This window comes from Pelodiscus sinensis, chromosome 10 (genome assembly GCF_049634645.1).
Source record: "Pelodiscus sinensis isolate JC-2024 chromosome 10, ASM4963464v1, whole genome shotgun sequence".
Taxonomy (NCBI): domain Eukaryota; kingdom Metazoa; phylum Chordata; order Testudines; family Trionychidae; genus Pelodiscus; species Pelodiscus sinensis.
This window is the reverse complement of record NC_134720.1, coordinates 47,977,846-48,002,835: the sequence shown is the minus strand read 5'-3', so window position 1 is coordinate 48,002,835 and position 24,990 is coordinate 47,977,846.

The following is a 24,990-nucleotide window of genomic DNA, read 5'->3' as shown; positions in this document are numbered from 1 at the left end:
GATGGTCCACGTCTGCTACCATGCACTGAAACTTTCCTAGTGAACTTTGATCTGCTCCACTTTGAAACGAGAGAATGTCATTGCACATAATCGGGTAGGGCCCTGTAGTGGGGTGGCTTCCCCATTCTGTCCACGAGGGGTTAAAGCAGGCTGCAGGGAGCCTGCGCAGAGCTCTGGCCAATCAGAGAGAGGCTTGTAGGGAGCCAGTGAGAGGGCAGCTTGCTGGAGTAGCCCAGGTATAAGGAGCTGCTCAGCAGAGCAGAGAGCAGTTGAGTCCGGACCAGGGAAGGTGCAGGACTGGTTCCCTGAGAGAAAGCACTCTGACCTGATGACGGGGCCAAGGAAACTCTCTCTTGTTACCAGAAGCTTCAAGGGGTAGCTGAGTTAGTCTGTTTGGGTACGTCTACACTAGCCCCCAGTTCGAACTAGGGAGGCTAATGAGGGCGACCGAAATTGCTAATGAAGTGTGGGATTTAAATATCCCATGCTTGATTAGCATATTTCCAGCCGGTCGCCATTTTGGAAACTGACTAGCCCGAAGTAACTGCACACGTCTACACGCGGCAGAGAAGCAGGATTCCAAGATAAACCCCTTAGTTCGAATTAACTGTTAAACCTCATTCCACGAGGAGTAACAGTTAATTCAAACTAAGGGGTTTATCTCGGAATCCCGCTTCTCTGCCGCGTGTAGACGTGGGCAGTTACTTTGGGCTAGTCAGTTTCCAAAATGGTGACCGGCCGGGAATATGGTAATCAAGTGTGGGCTCTTTAAATCCCGTGCTTCATTAGTAATTTCAGTCACCCTCATTAGCCTCCCCAGTTCGAACTAGGGGGCTAGTGTAGACGTATCCTTACAGAAAAAACAACAACAAATGTTCTGGTAGCACTTTATAGACTAACAAAACATGTAAATAATATCATGAGCTTTCGTGGGCACCGCCCACTTCTTCAGATGACCGGAGTCATCTGAAGAAGTGGGCGGTGCCCACGAAAGCTCATGATACCATCTACATGTTTTGTTAGTCTATAAAGTGCTACCAGACCATTTGTTGTTTTTTTCTTGTTACCAGGTAACTTTGCAGGCATTCAGCAAGGTCTCCTTCCTGCAGGGTCCAGCTCTCTGCCTATTGGTTTCTATCTGTATGCCACACCGTATGCATTATGTACAACGGTGCCTCCATGGACATACTGTAAACAGCACAATGGCATCTCCAAAGAGCAGCCCAATGTGTGTGTGAGTGTGTGCGTGCGTGTGTGTATGTATGCACACTATTCTATGCCACAGATATGTATACTGTTTACCACAACATACACATACATTCCACACAAGTGTTAGACTTACTAGAGCAGCTGAGCTCTGCCATATCAAGGGAATAAACACCTGTGCACACAACCAAATTATGCTCTTAATTATGCCACTGTGAAAACAGTGTACAGCTTTCTTCAACAGAATTATGCTACTTTATGCCAGCCAAGGCTCTGGCCCACAGTGGCGTAATGGAACAGAATTTGGCCCACTGAGGACAAAAGCGCACAACCACAAAATCAATAGCAATCACGTGCTGTGTACAGTGTTGCCTTATGTTTACTACTATGCAGTCTATGCAACACACCCACTCTCTTTCTCTCTCACGTGCGCGCGCGCGCACACACACACACACACACACACACACACACACACACACAGATAGATTTATCTCTCCTCCTAATTCTGAATGAACGAACTTTCTCCCAGAATAAATAACAATCAAATGGAAGTTATTTTAGGGCTGGTCTCAGTCGTTGGAGTTCCCGCGCCTACTGACGGCAGCCACATTGTTTTCTTTGCTTTTCTTGGCACAGCCCCAGTTCAGGGTTCAGAAGTTATTACTATAAAAGTCAAATTGCTTTGAGTGGAAAAGATGGAGAGGGGGAGGGGGAGAAATGGGATTCTTGGAACTTTGCCAGCCCGGAATAATTGTGAGGCTGCACAAAGTTTGATCCGTCTCCTGCTGTCCTCTCGGGAGCGTTCCGTTCGGCTCCCAGCCAGCTGGGAACGGCAGGATCCGATGTGGAGAAGAAGGACTCGCTTGTTACAGAATTGATGATTCATAGAAAGTCGAGTGCTGCAGAGGGTCTGGCGCTGCACTGGGGTTTATCTGAGAGCCTCCGACCAAACAAAAGCAAAGAGGCCCAAGTGTCGCTCTGCTACTGAGCAGAACGCAAGTGGGTTTCGTGGATAGAACCACGTGGATGAGGCCAGTCATGTGACCATGCTGGGGCTTAAGAAGCCAGCAGAAAATGGCCTTTGATGGTAGTGTCCTAGGGGCCATGTAGCTTTCTAGATAGTTTGCCCAATGTAAATTGTTTGTCTTTGTCTTCCAAGCCCTGAACACCACATCCTACCTCTTGGAACTGGTCTTCTTCTCTGCTGCACTAGCAACGCCAGCCTCCACTGCTTCTTCATTTCCTTCTCCATTCTGGTCTCCAGGCTGGCCCTCTTACCCAGAACTCTCAGCTGAGAGCCTGGGAAAAAAGCAATCACCCAGGGCCAGACTGCACCTGGCTCTTACAGGTGTGTGGGGGAGAGGTCTGGGGATCAGAGGGCCATTGCAGGAGGTTAGGCACAGTTGGGGACCTTCTTCTCAGGGAGCACAGGAACTGCACTGCTCACATCTGCAAAGGGACTGGAAGAAGCTGACCCCCAAACTCTGCACTGACCAGCTGTGGAAGGGCCTTTACACGTTGCGCTGTGGCTCCCCGCCCCATGCAGCAATGCAGCTGCCTTCAGAGCACAGCTTGAGGATCTGAGGGCATATTTCCCGGCAGCCTCACCTGCCTCGGCGCATTCTTCTTTGCTCTCCTCCTGCTTCTCCATCGCCAGCAACGAGTTTAGCTCCTCCTGATCCTTGAGCCGGCGTTTTGTAAAACGAGCTTGGCTGCTTTTCATTTCTTCCAGGCCGGTTTCTCACAGGCGCCGGAGCCTGCTGTGCCTTCGTTATGGCTCTGCCTCCTTTTCCCACACTTCAGTGCTTCCTCCCAGTGCGCCTCATTACATTTCTCCATTTCCCCGGATTCGCTGCTTGGAAATAGAAAATGCCGGTATTCAGAGAATCAGAGACTAAGTCGGCTCCCACACAGCCCCTCTTCCAAGGCCAAGAGAGGATGGCTCCCCATTAGCCTGCCAGGCAGTCTAATTTTAAAAGTCCCACATGATGGGTCTCCTATCATGTCCCTTGGGATGCTGTGGCACAGCTCAGCACCACTCACAGCAAGGATCCTTCCCCTCCTAGCCAGCGTACATATCCCCATTTTAACTTAATCCTAGTTCTTCCTCTCTCTGCACCCCAGAGCCAGGCCTCCCCTTCCTTGGCTTAGAGACTGGCTTAAAACGCAAAGAATGAGGTTCCCGCTCCCTTCTCAAACTCTATTTTAGTATTTCCTATTATGACCCAATAATGGTGCCCACTGACTCACTCACCCCCGTCACGCTTTTCCAGATCACGACTCCAGAAGATGTTCTGTGATGCTCAGACCTCGGAGGTGCTGGGGCCAAATTAGCGATCAATAGTTTCCAAAAGAGCCACAGGCGGGCAAATGCATTGTTTCATTTGCCACAGTGCAAGATATAATCATATTTAAACAGCATGATGGGAGATACTTAGTATAAAATATATGATTCCCGCTGCAAAACGAATGACCAAATATTACTAGTTTATCAGCTGTAATTGGTTAATAACAGAGTAAAATATCCTGATTGGTTCACAATTAAATCACACGGCATTTTAATATTGTGCGCTCCAAAGAGCCGGGGGAGACAGATTAATGAAGCTCGCGAGCCTCAGTCAGAGTATCACTGTGTTACATAAAAGCACTGTGTTAGCCCGGCAGCATCTCCTGCCCCAAGCCCTCCAAACTGCCACCCCAGGCTTCCTTCCCGTTGAAAATGTTGCCATTGTCATTACTCTGTGTATGGGTGCCATTGTCATTACTCTGTGTATGGGTCTTTTGCCACCGCCGATCAAATGCTGGCAATGAGAATTAAGTCGCCAGTTAAGGTTTTGCTAGATGTATCTAGCGCGCCACTTAAGCCCAAATACATGGCATCTTCCCCACTGTACTTTGCCGCTTTGTTGTTGTCGTTCAAAAAGAAAAGCAATCAAGTTTGTCTGGCAAAATGGATCCGTCTTTCTAAACCCCGGAGCTGCTGCCTGCGGAAGGCATTGTTATTCCTGAGATGCAGAGTGATTATTTTTTTCTTAGTCAGTGTTGATATTAGCCTTGGAGGATAGTAATGATCGGAATCAATGTTTCCTTTCAACTACTGTTCCAGTTCCTCTCCAGCTCATCAGGGTTTATAGAAAATTACTACCGTGTGTGATGTCCCCATTTCTCACAGTGGTGAATTCAAGCAGCTTCACTATTATCTTCCCATTGTCAGTCACTGCCTTTCTAGCAGTAACATGTCACGCCAGAATCGCCTTTACCATGGCTGGCTTCTCTACTTTTTGTATCATAAACTTTTCCTCTCTGGAACTTAGGAATCGCTTTGATTATGCACATTTGGCCGTATCAGTTACTGAACAGATGGCTGGGTTGTTAAAGACCACAGGAGTCTTGAAAACTGGTCTAGGGATTTTTCATCCTTATGGCCCTCCAGTCTTGGGATCTGCAGCAGGTGCTGACAGCATTTTTGCCTGTATTTTAATTCCTTGTATCCTTAGTCGTGGTGTTTCACAGCTATGCTCTTCATTGTCAATCTGTATCTCACAAGTGCTTCAGTGCAAGGGACTAGTACAGCATCAGTCGTATATTTCCTCCCCTGAATTACGGTGTAGTGTTGCTGTACGGTTAAAGGGATGCAACATTCCTCACCAGAGGTGGCTGCATTTCAGGGAGGGAGTAAAGTAAAACCCAGTTCTGTCGTTTGTAAAGCATTTGGCTTCAGGCTGCTAAAGGAATGTAAGATGTAAGGTCTGAGTCTCGTTTACATCTCAGTCTCTTTTCACTGTTCCAGTGGGGTACAGAGCCTTTGGAGGGAAAAGTCACAAATGCCCACTTGAAAGCCCCTTTCTGCTGCCACACTGATGCAGCGGCCTCAGAGTGCACAGTAAAATCATTGGTCGAAGCAGCAGCGGCCAAGGGAGAGAAGCCAGATGACCATAGATTATTTCCCACTCTGGAAGCAAAACAACGGTGTGGACAGAGGCCAGTAGAATAGACCCTGGCAAGTGCAAAAAGAACCAGTCCAACCCTTCTGTGACCATATCAGTTATCCCTCCCCCGTGCACTGGAGGAAAATGAAGTTTTCCCGGCAAACAGACCCTGAGGAAATCCATTCTCTCCTCAGCCAGTGGCTGAATCCAATACACAGAGCCCCATTTCCTGCTAGCGTCCAAGTGATCCTCCGGTTACAAGTGAGAGGTTTATGTCAAAGCCTTCTGGGAAAACAACCCCAAGTAGTGATCACCCCGTAAAAAACCTACACGTGTCTTTCTTACACTTACGGCACTTTTAGGGTATGTCTAAACTACATGCCTCCGTCGATGGAGGCATGTAGATTAGCCAGATCGGCAGAGGGAAATGAAGCCGCGATTAAAATAATCGCGGCTTCATTTAAATTTAAATGGCTGCCCCGCTCTGCCGATCAGCTGTTTGTCGGCAGTTCGGGGCAGTCTGGACGCGCCGCGCCGACAAAGAAGCCTTTCTTGATCGGCACAGATATGCCTCGTGAAACCAGGTTTACCTGTGCCGATCAAGAAAGGCTTCTTTGTCGGCGCGGCGCGTCCAGACTGCCCCGATCTGCCGACAAACAGCTGATCGGCAGAGCGGGGCAGCCATTTAAATTTAAATGAAGCCGCGATTATTTTAATCGCGGCTTCATTTCCCTCTGCCGATCTGGCTAATCTACATGTCTCCGTCGACGGAGGCATGTAGTCTAGACACACCCTTACAGTCCCTGTTGCCACAATCTGCAAGCTTCTCAATGGCGTTATCCTCACCACACCACTCTGAGGTAGGGCAGGGCCGTTCTCACTTTACAGCGGAGGAATCGAGGCGCGGGGAGACTAAGTGACTTTCCCAAGGTCACCTACAGTCTGTGGCAAAGCAGGAGTTGAACGTGGCATCCAAGCCCCAGGCTAACACCCACGGCACTCTCTCTTTTTTTTTTAAGTCTAAACTGCACATTTTTTGACTTCCAGAAAATGACATGATTCTCACTGCTGCTTTGTTTTGCTAGCTTAATTAAAATTGACGGTCATTTCCTTTTTTCTCCAGAATGCATCGGTGTTGTTATACTTAATATTAATGTCACGGTCGCGTCCAGCGTCCTCCGTCAAAACAGAGGCTCCATTGGGATGGGCGGCTCACAAATACGCAAGCCCTGCTCTGAGGAGTTTACAATTGGATTAGAATCATTTTACAGCCACCAGGATATATACTAACCTGCGAGGGGCCTGCAACCACCACCGAGGAGACGATCAATATGAAGAAGACTAGAAACAGAGACAGGAGATAAGAAAATGGAGTTGTGTTTTGATGAATGTCGCTATTATGACTGGCGCAAACTAGTCGGCAACACTGGCATTGAGTGGGAGGACAAACGTGGGCTCATGGGAAACAGTACCATGGAGAGACGTATGGGGTGGCCGTGCGCAGAAACAGATCGTTCTTCGCAATGTCACATAGCAGCAAGAATGACCCTGGCAATTTGAGCTGTGTTAAAAGACATGGACATTAAGGGAGGCAGTTTCTCAAGGCTCCTCTTGCTTGACATCTTTGCAGCTTTTGAACTGGTCAATCACAGGTAGCTGCTGTGCTGTGAGCATTATGCAGCACACATAGCGTGGCACTACAATGGCTCCCAGTCTTCAACAGGAAGCAGTGACCATGGGTCGGTGACTGCTCCTCTTCCCTCCAAACCTTTCCCCGTGAAGACAGCGAGGATCTATCCTGCTTCCTCTGCCCCTCAGCATCCATTGGCAGAAGCGGGGAGATACACTGGGCTCTTCTCCCAAGAGAACGCCGGTGTCGTTCATTTTCTACCAAGGCAACCAGCTCCCTTGGAAGGAAGCCCCCAACCCTGGAGGAGACCGTCGCCTTCGCCAACAGTGGAGTCAAACTATCCCAGGCAAAACTGAGGTGTCGCCGGTCCGAAAGGGAAGCATTTTGGGGGAACTAACTGGGATATTGCCCTCCCCAAACTGGTGCAAAGCCTCAGGGTCCTGTCTGAGTCATCACTAACCCTAACTGGCCAGATAGCATCAGGGGCAATGTTTTCTTTGATCTCCTGCTGACTAGGAAACCTCCCTTCTTCCTCCAGGATGGGGATATAGCCACAGCTATCCATGCATTCATCTCCCCCAGGCTGGATTACTGGAACTCACCCTATCGGGACTGAACAAAAGAGCAAAACAAAAGCGATCTCTAGGGCAAAGACTCCTCCTAGAAAGAGGCCCCTGGAGTTTTTAAGGACCACGTGCTCAGGATCACAGATTTGAATCTCACCGGAGAGAGAATAACTCCAGAAACACAGCTGCCCCTGCTACCACACCAGGGCATTAGCTCAGGATGGAGGAAGAGGTGCATCTACAGAATCAGAAGCAGCAGCTGGATTTTCCTTGATACCTCCTACTGAGCAAATCTAATCATGCTTAGCTGGCAAGAGCTTATATGGGGCAGATAGACTCATAGACTCCAAGGTCAGAAGGGACCATTATGATCATCTAGTCTGACCCTCTGCACAGTGCAGGCCACAAAATCTCACCCACCCCTCCTAGAATAATCCTCTCACCTATATCTCAGATATTGAAGCCTTCAAATACTTTGAAGACCCCAAGATGCAGAGAATCCTCCAGCTGTGATCTGTGCCCCATGCTACAGAGGAAGGCGAAAAACCTCCAGCGCCTCTGCCAATCTACCCTGGAGGAAAATTCCTTCCCGACCCCAAATATGGCGATCGGCTAAACCCTGAGCATGTGGGCAAGACTCACCAGCCAGACACCCAGAAAGTTCTCTATAGTAACTCCTGTATTCACCAGTGTGTGCTTGTTCTTAAATTGCGGGTTCCGTCGGACCGTGGACCATGTTCTGCTCTGCCTTTGTACGATGAAGCTTTGGTCCATGACTGAGACCCCTCAACATTACCACAATACAAATGAATATGCAAATTATAATAATGAATAATACCTGACCCAAGTGAGGGCACCTGCACCGCCTTCCTTTAGGGACTCTACCACAGGGAGACTCCTGACCATCCAACATTGCATTGATATTTAGTCCAAATTTCCTTTGAATTTCAGCTCTTGCCTCCTAGCCAGGCCCCCCTGTTCTACACTAAACAATTTTCTTCTCCTTGTGCTCACTGCATAATCTTCAACTACTCATCCTCATTTCTTTCCCTTGGAGGCTTAATAATGGATCTGACAGACACTCTTTGCATTCAACTTTGCCCTAGTCTCTGGGGTAGGTTTGGTTTTATTGGAGCCTCTGTTTTTCCTCTACAGTCTGCTGCAAACCAAGAACTTTGCCAGGGTCATAAACATGGGATGCAAATCCCAAACGGAGTCTCTCCCTTCCACAGGCAGTCGCCTTAGGAGTTCCCCAGTGGCCCGAGCCTCCTCTCTACCGTCATGACACAGAGGCTGTAAAGACCAGGCAAGCATATGCTGAATAGAGATGGCTGTGGGGAGGGGGCTGAAGGAAACTGGGTAACTGGAATCAGATTATAAACTAAATAAATAATATTACAAAAGTAAGTGCCTGTTGAGTATTGGCCTCTAGGGCCATGTTAGCCCACAAACGTTACAATTAATTTACCAAGTAAACGGCTCGGCATTAGAACCCCTCCGGGCGGACCCCAGACTATGTGTGGTAACAGAAAGCAAGGGATGCACGTCGTATTATTTTCTAATTTAAAACCAATTGCATCTTGGTATTGAACGGCTGTAGGCTGAGAGGTGCTCCCCATGGGCTGGGGAAAGCGAGAGGAAGCAAATGAGAAAGAAAGGGAGGGCACGGGTGGGAAGGGGAGGCACAGTTTGAAAGAGAGGTAGCAGAAATTAACCTTGGAAAGCATTCAAATTAAGCTGTGTAATAAGAGAACCACTTCTCCGGGCAAATTTGTTAGGATTAGGTCTAACTGAGCTGTTGAGGAGAATTCACTGTGGCTCCCAGCCAAGGCAAAATAAGGCTCCTGGCTTCACCCACTGCAGGAGAGCCCAGGCTAATGGCTTCAGTTCAAACTTTGATAGGAAAAAAATCCAGGAACAAAGACACTAATTCTTCCAAAAGCCCCAGAATCTCAGTTTATACATTTCTGTTTATGTTCATTCATAATGGATACACACAGCTGTTCTTATCATTCATATTCAAATTCCATGTGCATCTTTATTATTTATAATGCCAGCTTCAAAAGCACTTGGAAAGAGATGCTCTGGGCAAATGTCGGCCCAACATTCCCCTGGACAAGTCTCTCCCCAGAACTGTGTCCTGGGCTGAGAATCAAGGCCGAGTCCCACATGCCCTCAGGCCTTGCTAAAACTCTCGTGTGGGGCGGGGCAGGGCGGGGAGGGGCAGGGCGGAAAAGTCAGCATCCCCCTGCACTGGCTACTCAATGGATCTCAGACTGGACCCTCCCTTTTCTAATGGACTCATTCTGAGCTCTCGCTCTTCAGTCACAAGTTTTGCTGGCTACCATGAAGGTGCATCTCTTGAAGGTGCATCTACCCGGTTGGGCTCATAGCAGCTGCTCCCTTCTGCATTCTCTTGGCTAGTCCCATCCGCCATGATGGGAAGGATATATCTGAAAGAGGAGAGCACCATCAGCACAACAGGCCTTTTCCTGCTAGGCATGAAGACAAGGTCCCTGCCCCAGACAGACTGTAGTCTAGACAGGTATCTAACACGGAAGAACTTTCTGTCTTCTTGGTGTGGAATATCCACTCAGGGCCCCAGCTAGCTCCGATTGCTCAGATGCATGTCGGACATCCCCTAATCCGTGAGTGTGTGCGCACGTACTTCTGAGACGGCAGGCACCGTGTGGGCCGCCCGAGGAGCGGACACCTCGGGTAGGAGCAACTGAAACCACTGCTGATGCAGCAGAATGCTGGGCCTTTTGCGGTCTTGAGCCAACACACACGGCTCTCCGACTCGCGTCGGAAGTGAGATGTCGAGGCTGAGAGAGGAAACCCCTGCAGAGTTCTTTCCAGCTCCATCTCCAGGAAGGGCCAGAGTTCCCCACCAACTCCCGCCTTGCCTTTGCGGCGAGACGCATGGAACCGCTCAGCATTTCCGAAGGCCTGTTGAGGAGGGAGCCATCCTCGGCGAGATACAGCGTGAAGTGAAGTCAAGGGTGCAGTGAGAGACAGCGGCTGCCCCCCCCCCCCACCCCGCCACTGCTCCCCCTGGGTACAGTAACGCCCTGGGAGCTCCGCAAGGTGTAGACAGCTGGGGAAAGAAACTGGCGCAAAAGAACGCTTAGATTCGGTGCCAGCGAGCGATTACAACTCTCCCCGAAATACTTAAGGGCCGTAACAAGCTGGAAAATAACGACAGGTTTGAAGTTTGGGAATGTTTTAAGAGCCTAGCGGAGTGGTGAGGTAACTCTCAGAGGGGCAAGCTACACTCGGATCAGCAGGAGGGGGTCTGGAACACATTCAGGAGCTCTGGGTACAATCACTGGCAAAGAGGCAATAAAGCATCACCTTACAAGGGCCAAGGAGAGCCAGTGTAGCCTCTGGGTGAGGCCCATGCTATTGAATAACGCTGAACTCACGGCAGCTCACAAAGGGGAGTGTGTTTGGAAAGAATGCAAGGCGTCTGAGAGGAGAATTACTGCAAGGCCCAGGAGCTCCCTCTGCCCCCGAGCCTGGCAGGAGTAGCTCAGGTGGGCCGTGAACCTGGCCAGACTCGTCGCTTTAGGAGAGATCATATGTAGGCTCTGATGAAAGAGGGGCCTGGAAAGCGGAGGAGGCTCCTTGCAATTGGTGCTCTGGCCGGGCCTTTGTGCATGACTCCCGCAAAGGCCTTACGACTCGCCCAGTCCACAATCTCCCAACCCACCCTTCTTCTGCTCCCAGGACCTCTGCACCCACCACTTCGCCCCACCCTCTTCCCCACCCCTTCTGCCGAGGCCCCGCCCCCCCACGGGAGCCAAGGCACCTCCTTTCCGCCCCCCCACACCACTCCACAACCCCTCCCCCATGCAACATGGGAAGGGAGGGCAGGCAGCATGCAGCCCCCAACCTCCCCAGCCCCAGAACTGGGGAGAGGGTGGGTGCTCAGGGGGAGCAACACTACACCCCCCAGTAGCCAACAGCAGGTGTTCTGGAGGCTGAGTGTGGCGGCGGGGAGGGGGGCAGGCTGGGGGTTTGGGAAGGCAAAGCCTTCCCATGCCTAGTATACCCGCCGCCCATGCCCAACACTCTTCTCATGCTTATAAATATGATCATCATCGTATGTTTCCGTCATGTCCCTCACCTGGGTGGGTGGGGCACACCAGTGCTGACAAGCCAGGGTGTGGGGTCAACCCTGCAGTGCTCATGAGAGACAATGGAAGAACAGAGTGAATTGCTCACCTTCACATGACAGGGAAGCCGCGTCAATCCCTGCGGAGGCTAACCTCAGAGGGGAGATGTCTATGCGGAAACCAATAGACTTCTTTATGGCCTTTCATAGAAGGCCTCTTGAGAGACCACCGAGTCCAATCCCCTACCCCCACGGCAGGACCGAGCACCTTCTAGATCATCCCAGATACATGTCTGTCCAACCTGGTCTTAGATGTTACCCATGCTACTCTTTGACAGCCTTGGATTGCAGAACCACTGGGAACAGGGAAAGACTTCCAAATTCCTTTCCCCTTCCAGCTCCTGCAGAGAATGACAGCTAATTGGTGGGATTTGGGTTTAAAAAAAAAAATTCCAGCTACAAACCTTATGAAAAGACCCAACGAAGGGTTCGATGAATTGCTGAGATCTTCAAAAACAACTAGGAGTCCTGCGGCACCTTAAATGCCAGCAGATCTGACACAGTGGGATTATGCCCACAAAAGTGAAGCCCCAATCAATCTGGTAGTCTTTCGTTGGCCACAGGACGCCTCATTGTTTTTGCAGGTACAGTCTAACATGGCTACCCCTCTGAGACGTGAGATCTTCAAGAAGCATTTCATCTGGACTTTTCTTTTTAAAAGTTTCTCCTCTGTTCCCTGTATCTTCCATCCTCTTCCTCACGACTGCCTCCCACTCCTTTAGAACGATTTCCCCTCTTCCCCGTGTCCCTGGACTCCCAAACCAAAGAACAATAAATCAATATGAAATTGGATATTTGATGGAACGTTTGCATCTTGTAAGCGTTTGCAGCCCGGAATTCAACTCTCCCCTCCCTGCCCTCCAACAGACCTCAGATAGAGCTGCTCAAATAATCATCCGCGACACAGTTAAATTCCCGTTGATATTTAAACAGATATCACTAGGCCTCAGTGTTAACCCTGCTAAGGACGAGGAGCTTGAGGTGAAAGGACGTGGGGGCCCCTGGCACGCAGCTCTGGTAAGAACTGGCTGAGTTGCAGCAAAAGCCAGCAGGGAGCTATTGAAAGAGCCGACAGGCACTTGGGTTACAATAGGAAGGCACCTGTAAGAAATTTTAAGTTGCCTTCATGGCTGGATTCACATATAGGGTGGAGCTGCTGTTGCAGGCTGTGGCCTAGGGGATAGGGTGTTCGCCCGGGGAGGACAGGGTGGCGGGACTAGACCCCCCCAGGGAGGGCAGAATAGCCAACGCACAGTGTGCCCCGGTGGAAAGTGTGATAAAGGGGACCCTGAAAGTATAGTGGTGGGGTGGGTTCCAGCGTGGCCTAGGGGATGGACCGTTCACAAGGCAAGGGGGGTTCTAGTCCTGCCCACCCAGGGGGAGGAGAGATAAAGGGTGCCCTGAAAGTGAGGTGGTGGGGCAGGTTCCAGTGTGGCCTAGGGGATAGGGTGTTTGCCTGGGGGACAGGTTCTAATCCGTCCCACACACCCAAGGGGAGGCAGGACAAAGGGGGCCCTGAAATTGAGATAGCAGGTGCATCAGGACTAGGAATGTGGGTTTATTTCTTAATGAAAGGAAAACTTAGATGTTGCAGAAAATGCAGCAATCTACAGAGAACCCCTAAGCCCGTGCAAAAGTGCTACCTTTCTGCAGCATGCCTGTACGGTGTCCCTGGTCATTATGTGCTCTTGTCTGGGCGGGCTAGCCTCATGGGAGGATGGCTTAGCACAGGGAGATCTCAGATGATTTGACTGGCACTCCTTCCTCCTCCTCACCTGGTGATTCCCAGCAGGGTCAGTTATGGTTCCTTCCGCTGTGCAGAGCAGGCAGAGAGTGCGTGTGTGTGTGATTTTTACTCAAAGTGCCCATCCATCACTGGGCCCTTCACCATCCATACTACCGTACACCGTGAAATTCAGTAAGCACTGACAGTAACGGACTGACCAACGTCAACCAGTCACTAGAATCTGAGCCATCAAGAATTTCCCTTCTTCCTCCTCCTGCGAGGGGGACTTTGTGTCTAAAGAGTTAAGCTGCCAATGGGATGTTCGGGTGCACGTTTTCCTCCTCTCTTCTGCTCCTCTTCTTTCTCCCCTCATCCCCCCTCTCTGGACGTGCAGCGCTCCAGAGGAGAGGAAGCCCCCCTCGGGCTGAACGGGGATGGAGAACCCACGGTGGCCTTTTTGGCCATCCGGCAGGACCTGGGTTGGGATGGGAATGCGCTATCCCCCTGCGTGGGCTGACTCATTCGCTATTTACATACCACTGGAAATTGAATTCTCCTCCCCTCTCTTTCAGGCCTGGCATCCTGCTATCTCCATCCCCTCCGATCGCCTCCTGCTGTGCATTCCTGCCGCTGCCCGCAGCGGCGCCATATGTTTGGAATATACTCTAATCGTTGGCTCATGTCTCCCAGCGAAAGCCCCAGGCCAGAAGGAAAACATCAGTCTGGATGACGGGAGATGATTAAACTGTGTCCAGTCGAGGGGCATCCCGGGACAGCTGTGCTACTCGGCCTGTCAGTCATTCGCTCGGTCGGTAGCTATGTCGGCTCCTCTCGCTGGGACCCCGGTTCTGCGTACACCATTCAGGACGCCTAGGGAGGACTGAGAACAGAAGCAGAAGGGGGGGGTCTCTCCAGTCCAGGTGGTCATTTGGAGGAGAGACTGGTGATGAAAACGTCAGCTCTCTTCTGTCAGGAGCCTCTGACCTGGGTGGCCTAAAAAGAGGGTGGCAGAGGAGATGTTAGAGAAAAGCCAGCAGAGTGAGGCGGGGAAGCAAAGAGTCTGTCTCCACCCTCTGTGAGGCCTTCTCCCCAGAGCTTAGCCCCGGCACCCTCTCCCCCAGGTGCCTTTCTCCTCCCATGTCCCAGCACCCTGCCTCTCACTCCTGTGGTGTCTAGAGCCCAGGTCCTCAAAGGCATGTAGCCTGTCTAACTCCCATCAAAATCAATGGAAGGCAGGCAGCTAAATAATGTGAGGATCCGGGCTTGGAGCAAGCAGAGAGCAGGCTTGCCACACTGGGGCTGTGGAGCATCAGCTTTATTAACGCACTAGCCCACAGAGCTTGAGACGCGTAAAATAGGGGGAGGTTACCCAGAGCTACCAGCGTGTGTCCTACGGGAATGCGACCCCAAATCCCGATTCTCAGACACACACCCCTGGCCACCGCATAAGCAGCCAGCTACCCTCCCTCCTTCCCCAGCAGCTGGGGGGGCCGTGTTGCTAGGCTCAGAGGCTGCTCAGCTCTGGGGATTCGACAAGCAGGCCTGGTTGAGGCGGGGTGGGTCAGCAGGGTTGGGCAGGCTCGGGGCTGGACTGTATGGAACAATAACAGGGATGGAGGCCTGGGGTGAAAGGCCAGAGCAGCAGGGCAGGTGGCAAGGATGACTACTCGGTGCCCGGTACTCTTCCCTCCGAACGGGACAGCGATCCTCTTCGGGCCCGATAGTCTGAGCGGGGAGAGGGTGCTGCATGCTGTCCGTCTGTCTTCCTGCTCCCTGTCTTGCCCTGCCCACGCCCCTTGCTGCCGCTCTGAACCTCCTTCCCCGGGGGCCCCTTTCACAGAGGCAGAAGCAGAGCTCGACGGGGCCTCGTGAACCCTGCGCCGTACTCGGCCATTTGCTTCCTCAGGATGGGGGCTCTGTGACGAGAGGCACCTCGGTCTGTGGGGGTGCAGGTTGGGATTCAGGGGATGCCCCATGCACCCCGAGCCTCCCGTCCTCACTCGGGAGCTGGCAGCAGCCGCGGCCGGATATGGGGCAGGAGCCATGGGAGGAAGTGACTCCAGCGTCTGGAGAGCATGAGGCGGTTGGCCTGTCCCACACAAAGGCTCTTCGATGCTCAGAGGGGCCATGGGACGAGATGGGGGTGGAAGGAGAAGAGAGGCTCCCGTCTCAGGACCCTTAACTTCAGCACTCAAAGGGTGAAGCCATTCCCCATGGGTGCCCAGAGTTTCAGAAACCAGGGTCTCTGCTCCCCACTCAGCCCACGACTGTCTCTCATACCCATCTCCATGCTGAGCCTGTGAGTTGGGAGCGTTTCCATATCGAGCCAGCAAGACCAACCCAACTCCCTCTACCTGACCCGCAACTGGCAGGAGAGCTTCTTAGGTAAAGGGCTCCATCCTCTCAGGGCCACAGAGGCTGCTCAGAGACCCGGCGAGGGAGGCTGGAGAAATGGGACTATGGCTCACCCAGATGGCTTTCACATAATTAACCAGCCCACAATGTCCTGGAAGCAATAAATCCAAAAAATCAGACTATAAAACCCAACATGGCAACCGCTCCCCCCGAGAGCATCTCCTGCCCTGCTGTGAGCTCAGAGGGAGGAGCTGGGACGAGGAATGCAGACCCCCATCCCCCTGTCAGGGCGGTTCCCTTCTAGGGGAATGCTCCTGGTAGCAATTAGGATGCCTTTAAAGGTTTCCCATTAAGGTGCTTAGGCTAAAAGTACAATCTAATGCGAAACAGTGTGGGGCTTGGTCTCTGCTCACCACAAGGTACAACCCCTCCTCCTGGTCGTTCTGGGGAACAGCTCACCAGGTTAACACCCCTGCCCGTGGTTGCAGGCTGTCGCGCTGTCTCCCTCCGCCGGTCTGAAGCCCCTGTCTCGCTCCATGAGCTGCTGCGGCCTGTTGGTGAATCCGCCTGTAGCCCAGGTCGCTGTCCGATGTTTGCCAAAGCCTTTCTTCAGCAGTCTCCCCACTCACGGCCTTGTAGAGCCACTCCCTCAGCGGCTGACAGGAGAATCCGGGCCCACCCTCTCCTCCGGATTCCAGCCCATGGACCCTCTATAGCAGTGGTCACCCACCAGTGGGTCAGGATCTACCGGCAGATCCTGACAGATGATCCTGACTCGTTTGGCAGGGAGGCTATCAAGTGCCCGCATGTCAACTGCCCCTCCCTCACTGCCCTGCTGCTGCTGCCCAGAGCCTCAGAGCTGCCCCCTTGTGCAGACTGCAGGAGACAGAGGCTGGGGGCATTGGTGTCACTCTGTCCCCCTCCCCTGGACTCCATCGTCACAGAGTAAGGAGGACGGGGCCTTAGCAGAGAGGTGCGATGGGGCAGGGCCTCAGAGACGGGGTGGGGCAGGGGTACTTGGGTTTGAGGTAGATCTTGGACTGTCTTTTCTTGTGCTTCAAAAGGTTGGGGACCATTGCTCTACAGCCAGCAGTCACCGTTTGTTCCCTTCTAGACCTTTCCCTGAGCCCCCTTCTCTGCGTTTGCCGGCCCAAACACACCTCCCTTCTCCCCGGTGACTGACCGCAGCTCCCTTTCTACTGCTTATTTCCCACTTTCATAGCCCCGACCCAGCTTGTTTCTCCTCAGCTGGGCTCTCCTCACTCAGTCAGGGGCTTGAGTAGGCACCAAGGGTGGAATTTCAGGATGGTAAGGGGAGGCAGCCGGGACAGGGCTCCGGGACGCGGCTTGCTCTTCATCCCATTCCCCGGACGCTAGAGAAGTGAGGGGAAAGTACTTGCATTCTGTGCATGCCTCCCTTCCGTGAAGGGCGCTCACCAGCCAGGTGTGAGAGGCACGCACAGAATGCAAGGACTTTCCCCTGCAAACGAGGCCTGTGACGTTCACAAAGAATAGGCTGAGGGGGGTGGTCATGTTAGTCTGTAACTGAAAACAGCGAGCAGTCCTGGGACACCTTAGAGCCGTGGTCCCCAACACGGTGCCCGTGGGTGCCATGGCACCCGCGGGGGCATTTGCATGCGCCCGCCAGGTGCTCGGGGCTGGCCTGGCCCCGGGCACATGGCGCGTGGCGCTTGGCGGGGGGGAGGGGGAGCGCCGGCCCCGGGCGCGTGGCGCTTGTGGGGGGAGGGTGGGGGGAGCGCCAGCCCCGGGTGCGCGGCGCTTGCGGGGGGTGGGTGGGGGCCCTGGGCGCGCGGCGCTTGTGGGGGGGGCCCGCCCCCGGGCATGCGGCTATGGGGGGGCCCGGCGGGCGAATGGCCACGCCCCCTGGCGCACGGCGGGCGAATGGCCACGCCCCCTGGCGCACGGTGGGCGAACAGCCACGCCCCCTGGCGCCCGGTGGGCGAACAGCCACGCCCCCTGGTGCCCGGCAACCTGAAAAGGTTGGGGACCACTGCCTTAGAGCCTAACAAAGATATCACGAGCTTTCGGGGGGTAAAACCCACGTCACTAGATGAACAGGAGCAGGCGAGGAGGCAAGGAAAGGGAGTTGGGCCAAGAAAATTCCTGGGTCCCATGCACCATGGGGGACTTTGAATTCCTGTGGTGGGGGCTCCCTCTGCAGTTCTGAAATGGGCCGGTGCCAGCAGCGAGTATTCTTGTGCTGTGCCAGGGACATCCCCCCCACCTCAGGTGAGGCAAAGGGGAGGTCTATCCCTTTCTAGTCAAAGCTGTTAGAGATGAAAGGGGTCCCCACCGTCCCTTCCCTAGCAGGGAAACCACCGGGGGAACGTCCCGACAAGCTGTTCTCCAGAACAGCTCTTCTTCACCCTGTTCCTCCCGCCCCCGTTACACCCCCGTGTATCGCTCTAACTAAATTGCACTCGCGCCTTGCAATACCCACACGTTTGCGATGCCCACTGCTTGTCATGGGGCCCATTTGCCATCCTCTCGCCAAGCTTCTCAGCTGTGTTTTTAAATCCTTCCTGTCACTCAGCCCCTCCAGCGCCTGCTGGCTTTGGCTGCTTTTCTCGGCAGCCCCTCTAGTAGGGCTGCCAAATGGTTTCAACAAAAATACCGGACACACTTGACATTACATCACAATCTACATTCCATCTTATTTAGAAAATACCGGACATTTGTATTTTCTCAATTTGTTTCCCGAACAGAAAGCTCAAATTCTGGATTGTCTGGTTCCAAACCAGACACCTGGCAACCCTACCCTCTAGTCTGCCAATGCTTCCAGCAAGGAGAGCTTAGAACTGAGCCCAGTGTGCATGGGGGGGGAGAGGGAGACTCCTCAGATTATCCCGTTCCTGCACCAGACATGCGACCTCTGCAGACACAGAATCCCGTTGGCCTACGCGCTGCCAGGTCCCACTGCAAATTCCTTCCTGGTTGGCTTCCCTCTCCCCCTTTCCCCAGCCCTTCTGACTTCTCCCTCCCACTGTGTACAAAATAGGGCCCTGCCTGTCCGTGCAAGGTGCTTTTTAAACACCCCGGCTGTTTGGCGTGGAAGAGCAGAGAGGGGGCTGAGAGAGCGCCATGGGCAGAGACAGGATGGGGAAGGGGTGAGGCCCCAGAAAGACCTACTGTTTCTGGCTCCCGCAGTTCCTTTAGCCGCCCCCAGGCAGACAGCTTTGAGTCACCAAATTCTTTCCCCCTTCCTTCAGCAGCTGTGTGCAGAGGGGAGGGGGAATCTTTCCCCTCACTCCAGCTCCTCAGAGAAAGACGGGGTGGGGGAAGGAGAGGGCTTGACTAGGAGCAATGAACCCACAAGCCCCAAGGTGCCACCGCTGCTGTCCCATAGCTGAGAGGGGTCAATGATTTTTGCCCCGTGCTTCCTACAAACGACTTGCCATATTTGCTGTCTGCCTCCCCTCACCGAGCCATTTCCCCCAGCTCGGAAGAGGTGCATGTGGCCAGAACAGCAAGGGCCTATCCTTCCCTATTGCCCCAGCTGGATAGTTCGATTGTGGCCTTAAGAGACAGACCTGTCGGTGCCCCGCTCTTGCCACTCATGCCGGGCTAGAAAGGCCTGGGCCTGAGAGAAGAAGCAGGAGATGCCAGGTTATTAGGGAAGGACAAAAATCCCAGATGCGGAGATGCCAGCTCTGTGCTTCAAGGTTCCTACTTCACACACTCCCCACGCCACTCAATTAGCAGCGGAGCATCAAACATCATCCCTGGTACAGAACATCACTCTCCTAGGGCGCTTGGGAGAGCGCCAAAAGTGGTTGTTTCACTGTTAATTCCCTAATTGCCCCCCTCGCCCCTAAATCCCTTCTTTCATTAGACATTCCCTAAGCAGGACAGGGTGTTAGTCGCTACATGCTTCCTTCCGAAGACCAAACCTGTATGCAGATGAACGGCACTTCCACACACAGCCTCCCTTCGCTTTCTCCCGGAAGAGGTCTCTGACCTTAACTCCTCTTGGCACTGGAAAAGGTTCAGCAAAGGGCAACGAAAACCATGAGGGGTTTGGAACGGGTGCCCTATGAAGAGATATGAAAATGACGGGGACTTTTCAGCTTAGAAAAGAGGAGACCAAGGGGGGATAAGATAGAGGTCTATAAAATCACGTGAAGAAAGTGAACCAGGAAAAGTTATTTACTTGTTCCCATAACGTAAGAACTAGGGGCCACCAAATGAAATCAATAGGAAGTTTTTCTTCATGCAACGCAGGGTCAATCTGTGGAACTCCTTGCCAGAGGATGTTGTGAAGATCAGGACTGTAACAGGGTTCAAAAAAGTACTAGATAGATTCCTGGAGGTTAGGTCCATCGATATTTATTAACCAGGATGGGTAGGAACGGTGTCCCTAGCCTCTGTTTGTCAGAGGCTGGAAAGGGATGAAAGGAGAGGAATCATTTGATGATTCCCTGTTGTGTTCACTCCCTCTGGGGCAACTGGCATTGGCCGCTGTTGCAAGAGAGGACACTGAGCTAGACGGACCTTTGGTCATTCCTATTTTCCTCCATCTATACTGATCTATCTATCCAGTCCATATACAGCTTTTCTGGCCTTTCTTCCATCCTTCGCTACTTCCTGCTGTCTCCCACACTTACAGCCTGCATCCTCATCCATCACAGGATCTTCACTTGCTCCTTCTTGCTTCACTAGCCAGCACAGGTCTTGTTGCCAGCCCCAAAGGCCAATTTCCATCATCTCCGTTCAAACTGGACAAAGTCTCAAAGCTGTTTAAGGGAGGCCTGAGGCCTCCTAGAAACTTTGGTTGCCTCATGCTCTGTACTGAAGACAAGGGCCCGGGAATCAGCAATACAAGTTAACTGGCCTTTATAAAACAATGGGTTTAACATCTAAAATAAAAGAGAAGGAGTCACAGCAAAAGCTCCGGAAAAGAGAGAGAAAAAAAAAATCGGCTCCAAGCAGTCCCACCTGCAAACTAGTCAATCAACCCCCGCACTTCTCCTCACCTGCCTTGGCAGTAAATCATCCCTTCAAAGGGAAGGCTACGATAGGATCTAGGCAGCCTGATCTAGTTCAGAGCAAGAGCTTAACAGCGGTAGCGATTGTGGCAGATAAGTGAGTATGTGAATGCTGAGGTTTAAATTAACTAATCACTTCTGATGCTTCCGATAGTCTGCAGGGGACAGAGAGGAGTGATTTATAGGGCAAGATTAAACAAACTAATTGGGCCAGCCTCATCACTTAGGAGATGTGAAAGGAGAGGGGAGAGCAGAAGGTGAGGCAGGCCCCTGGAGGGAGGGTTTAGATGCCTGATTTTCAGTTATCCAGCACAAGTGCACCTTTGCTTTTACTTGACACCAGAGGTGCGGGAACAGTGGTTATAGGAGGTGTGATGTGAGCCATTGAACCAAACTGTAAATCTCTCTCTATATTTTAGAGTGAGTGTCTGCCGGCCTGCCTGCAAGTCCATTTGTTCAAGAGCCTCTCCTAAGCAATAAGAGCTAGGGCCGCCAAATTTGTTATGCATCCTCTTCTCTGCCCTTAAAGCAAGGTCAGGGTTTGGCTGTGCCAGGACAACCAGAAGCCCTGGGAAAGGGACTGTTTTCCATAACCTGCAAAGGGAAGGGCCACTGTTTGGAGGGACAGGATATGAGAGGGGCCAGTGGGGGCAGTGAGCCCACAGGGGAGAGCTATCCTAACCCTTTCTCCCCTTTCCGACCCTCGGCTGCAGCATGGGTGGGGGAAGGCCCCTGCAGGCTTGGGTGTGGGGAAGAGAGAAGACACCCCTGGCAGTCGGAGGGATCTGGTGGGGTGTGGGGAGAGAAAATGTCCCTGGCAGATGGGGGAGAGGTGAACTGGGGGAAGAGAAAATGCCCCTGGCAGTTGGGGGAGGAACTGGGAGGAGAGAAAAGACCCATATTAGATGGGCCTCCTTGCCTTGAGCCCCTCTTCACCCCCCAACCCTCACTCTTGCACCCTTCCCGCCCCCAAACCGCAGATCTGCGTGTGCACCTGTAGCCGTGCAAATGCACCCAAGGCCTGCCTTCGCCCAGGCACAGATGTTTGCTGACTCGGGTCGTGAAAAATCAGGCCTTTCGCGACCCACTGGGTCTTTTTAATTTCTGCTTTTGTAATTTGTGCAGTTAGCTATGGTCTGTTACTGCAGCAGAGTTCTGAAATTGTTGCAGTCTCACGTTACAGCCGCTCAGAAGGCCCTGGCTGCATTTAACCCTTAACTCAGTGCAGGTTGTTCAGCATAAATGGGGCTATCCAGCGTCTCTCTTATTCATCACACTGGAATCCTGATGCTTTGTGTCCTTGGGACGCCATCTGGGATCTGATGATGGGCTTGGGAAAGCAGAATCCTTCAGCTCCTCCACTCTCTTGGGTCAGGCCTGGTCTTTCTCTGGTAAGGTTGTGCACCTTTTGCATCCGCTCAGGGCAGTTTCTTAGGAATCCTCCATCAATCCCTTTTGCAGTGTCTGATCCGGCACCTGGCGGGTTGGCAGTTCATAGCCCTGGCACCGCTGGGCTTGTAGCATCAATTATGAATGTAAAAATGTTTCTTGAGCTCTGCCACCTAATGACTTGAGCCCCAGCACCTCTTTATTACAAATTAGCCATTGCCCGTTAGATGGTGGGGCTGTGAAAACATGTGACTCCCTGGTTGCTGCGCCCCATAGTGGCTGGGAGCGGTGTAGCAGGCTCTCCTCTTTAGCACTCCCTGCTGACCGTCTTCTGGCCCGACTTTTCCTTGCAACCCTGCCCTCCAGCTGGTCACACAGAGCCCCACCCCTGGGGAGTACCAATAGCTCAGTCAATAATAGTCTGTCAGCTTCTCATTGGCCTCTCAGTCTGAGTCTGGACTGGCCCCTCTCTACTCCTGGTGTCAGGGCTTGCAGTAGTCCTTACCCTTGTTGGGGGGGTCCCACTCCACCTTCCTTGGTGGGCTGGAATGGCACCCCTGGGGCCCTCCACTGGGCTCCTGTCCAGGAACCCTTGAATCAGAGAATCAGAGAACACTGGAACTGGAAGGGACCGCAAGAGGCACCTCGAGTCCAGTCCCCTTCCCTCCCGGCAGGACCGAGCACCGTCTAGATCATGGGTTCCCAAACTGCGGGTGTGAAGAAATTCCAGGGCAGGCGCGAGGCAACCCAGCCCCCCCCCCCCCAAGTTGTGCTATTTTTCTTTTTTGGCCCCAGTCGGTTCCTTTTTATTTTTTAGCTCAGCAAGTTTTGCTGCTATGGGGGGGGGGGGGGGGGGGGGGAGGCTGAGGGTTTCTCAAAAATCCAAAAGGGGGCGTGATGCCAAAAAGTTTGGGAACCACCGATCTAGATGCAGACACAGTGAAGGTTTGGCTACACAGACCCCCGACTCTCCCTGGATCTCTTCCTACCTTTGCCTCAGCCTCGTGGGTGCCCAGTGTGGCAGCCGTGCTCCCCCTCAGCCTCCCCCATTGCCTCACGGCAGAGAGCCTCAGCGCTTGCTACCACCCAGGGCGTCCTGCTGGAGGGGAATTTCCCCCCGTCCTCCTGCTCCTCACAGAGCCCTGCGCCAGGGCACATTCACTTCCTCCTGAGCTACTTTCCTTCACAGAGGCCCTGCCGGACACAGTCCCACTCCACACCCTCAGCCCAGCCACGCTTCTCTCGCTGAGGGGAAGCCAGAGCTTTGCACTCCTGCTTGCCAGGCTCAGCCTTTTAACTCCTCCCTCCAGGTTTGACCCCCAATGCAGGTGGATTGAGACAGATGGGGCCCGCAGGGTCTCATTAATCCCTTCAGACCCTGCCTCATCTCCACTGCCCCTCTGGCTTGGATACTTAACATCCACCTCACTGACTCCCTGACACAAGGGCTCCCTGTCTCCCTTAGATGTATCACAGCGTCCTGCTGCCTGAGATCTCGCTGGTCGAAGCTCTCTCCTGCCAACCCGTGAGCCCAGCGACCTCTCTAATCTTTCCCGTCCCTGTGCAAAATACATTTTTTCTACGTGCCCCTGGTACACAGAAACCTAGCGGTGGGCGCTCTGCTAATCAGCGGGGCGACATTTGAATCTCTCCTGCGCGGCTGCACAAGCACCCAGCTTAGAGGGAACGCTGCACGAGACCTGTGCTTCCTACCTGCACTGCCATGCTAACGCCCCTTCCCCTCTCGGCACTGCATCTCATAGGTGACTCGCGAAGTGTACCACCGCCTGTGCCGCTGCCAACGTTTTAATTGCTAAATGGGGTGCCTCCTCATGTCCCCTCCCCATTCTCCTGCACCCCGTCCTCCTGCAGGCACCAATTGCCTCCACCATCACCACTTTCCAGTAGCATCCCTCATGGTTTGCATCCCTTTGAGCCCCAGTCCAGCTTCTGAACATGATGGTCAAGCAGCAAAAGGCTCGGTTTGACCTGGCATTGCAATCTGAGGTTCCCTCTCTCCTTTCGCACGACTTGCTCCAGCTTCGTCCCTTCAGGGACTGTCTCACTGCTCCTTCCTCCTTCCTCTCCCATGGTGGCCCTCCCATGCCCTGTGCTTCCGCTTGCAGTCCCTCACTCTGCGCCGGGGGGCCTCTCCTTGGGCTGAGAGGAGAGGCCGAATGCCTGCGTGTTACAGTGACATCTTTACTGCGGCAGTGAATTACGAGCTAGAGTTGCGTGGACGTTTAAATGCTTCTTGTCTCGTCGATGCTTTTCCTATTAGCAGATAATGTTTATTGTTCTCAGACAATGGTCGGTTGTTGGGAGAATGTAAATCACCGGCACATGGGTGTGCTTTGTTCCACTGGGGTTTACGGGCTTGCAGTCACTCACTTGTCAGTACACGTTCATTTCCCTCCTTCCCCCAGCCCCAGCGGAAGCACACCTTAGCTTTGTGCTACTCCAGTAAACTGGACAAGAGCTGCCAAGCCCTCGGCTGGACTAGCAGTGACCCTTGTGCTGCATGGACACGTAACCCAGCAGTCCTAGTGCATGGAATCCTTTATCACTTTGTGGGAAATGCCCTTGTGGGTTTCCTCTCCCGGGAGCATTGGAGGTAGCCAACGGACTTCCTCAGGGCTTCAGAGCCTGGATAGTTGGTTGCTTCTTGGGCCGAGAACAAAGCTCCATTGAGCAGCGGCCAACAGTGGTTGTCCCTGTCCCCTTCATGCGCCTTGGGCATCTACTCCTTGGTGCACCAAGACATCGCCCAGGACATTGAGTACAGACAACTGCAAGCTGCCTTCCTCACCGCCGTTCTTGCGCTGCTGTCAGGGAAGCCGCTCAGCCAGCCCTGCTCTGAATGGGAAAGAGAAGCCGGGCTCCCAGAGCAGCCCTTTCCACGTGGCACAGTCACTGGGTTTGTCCCGCACCTGGTCTCCGCTCAGCCAAGTGCCTCGTGGACAAGGAGTTGATTTCGGCAGGGCCGGGACTGTGTTGGTTCCCGAC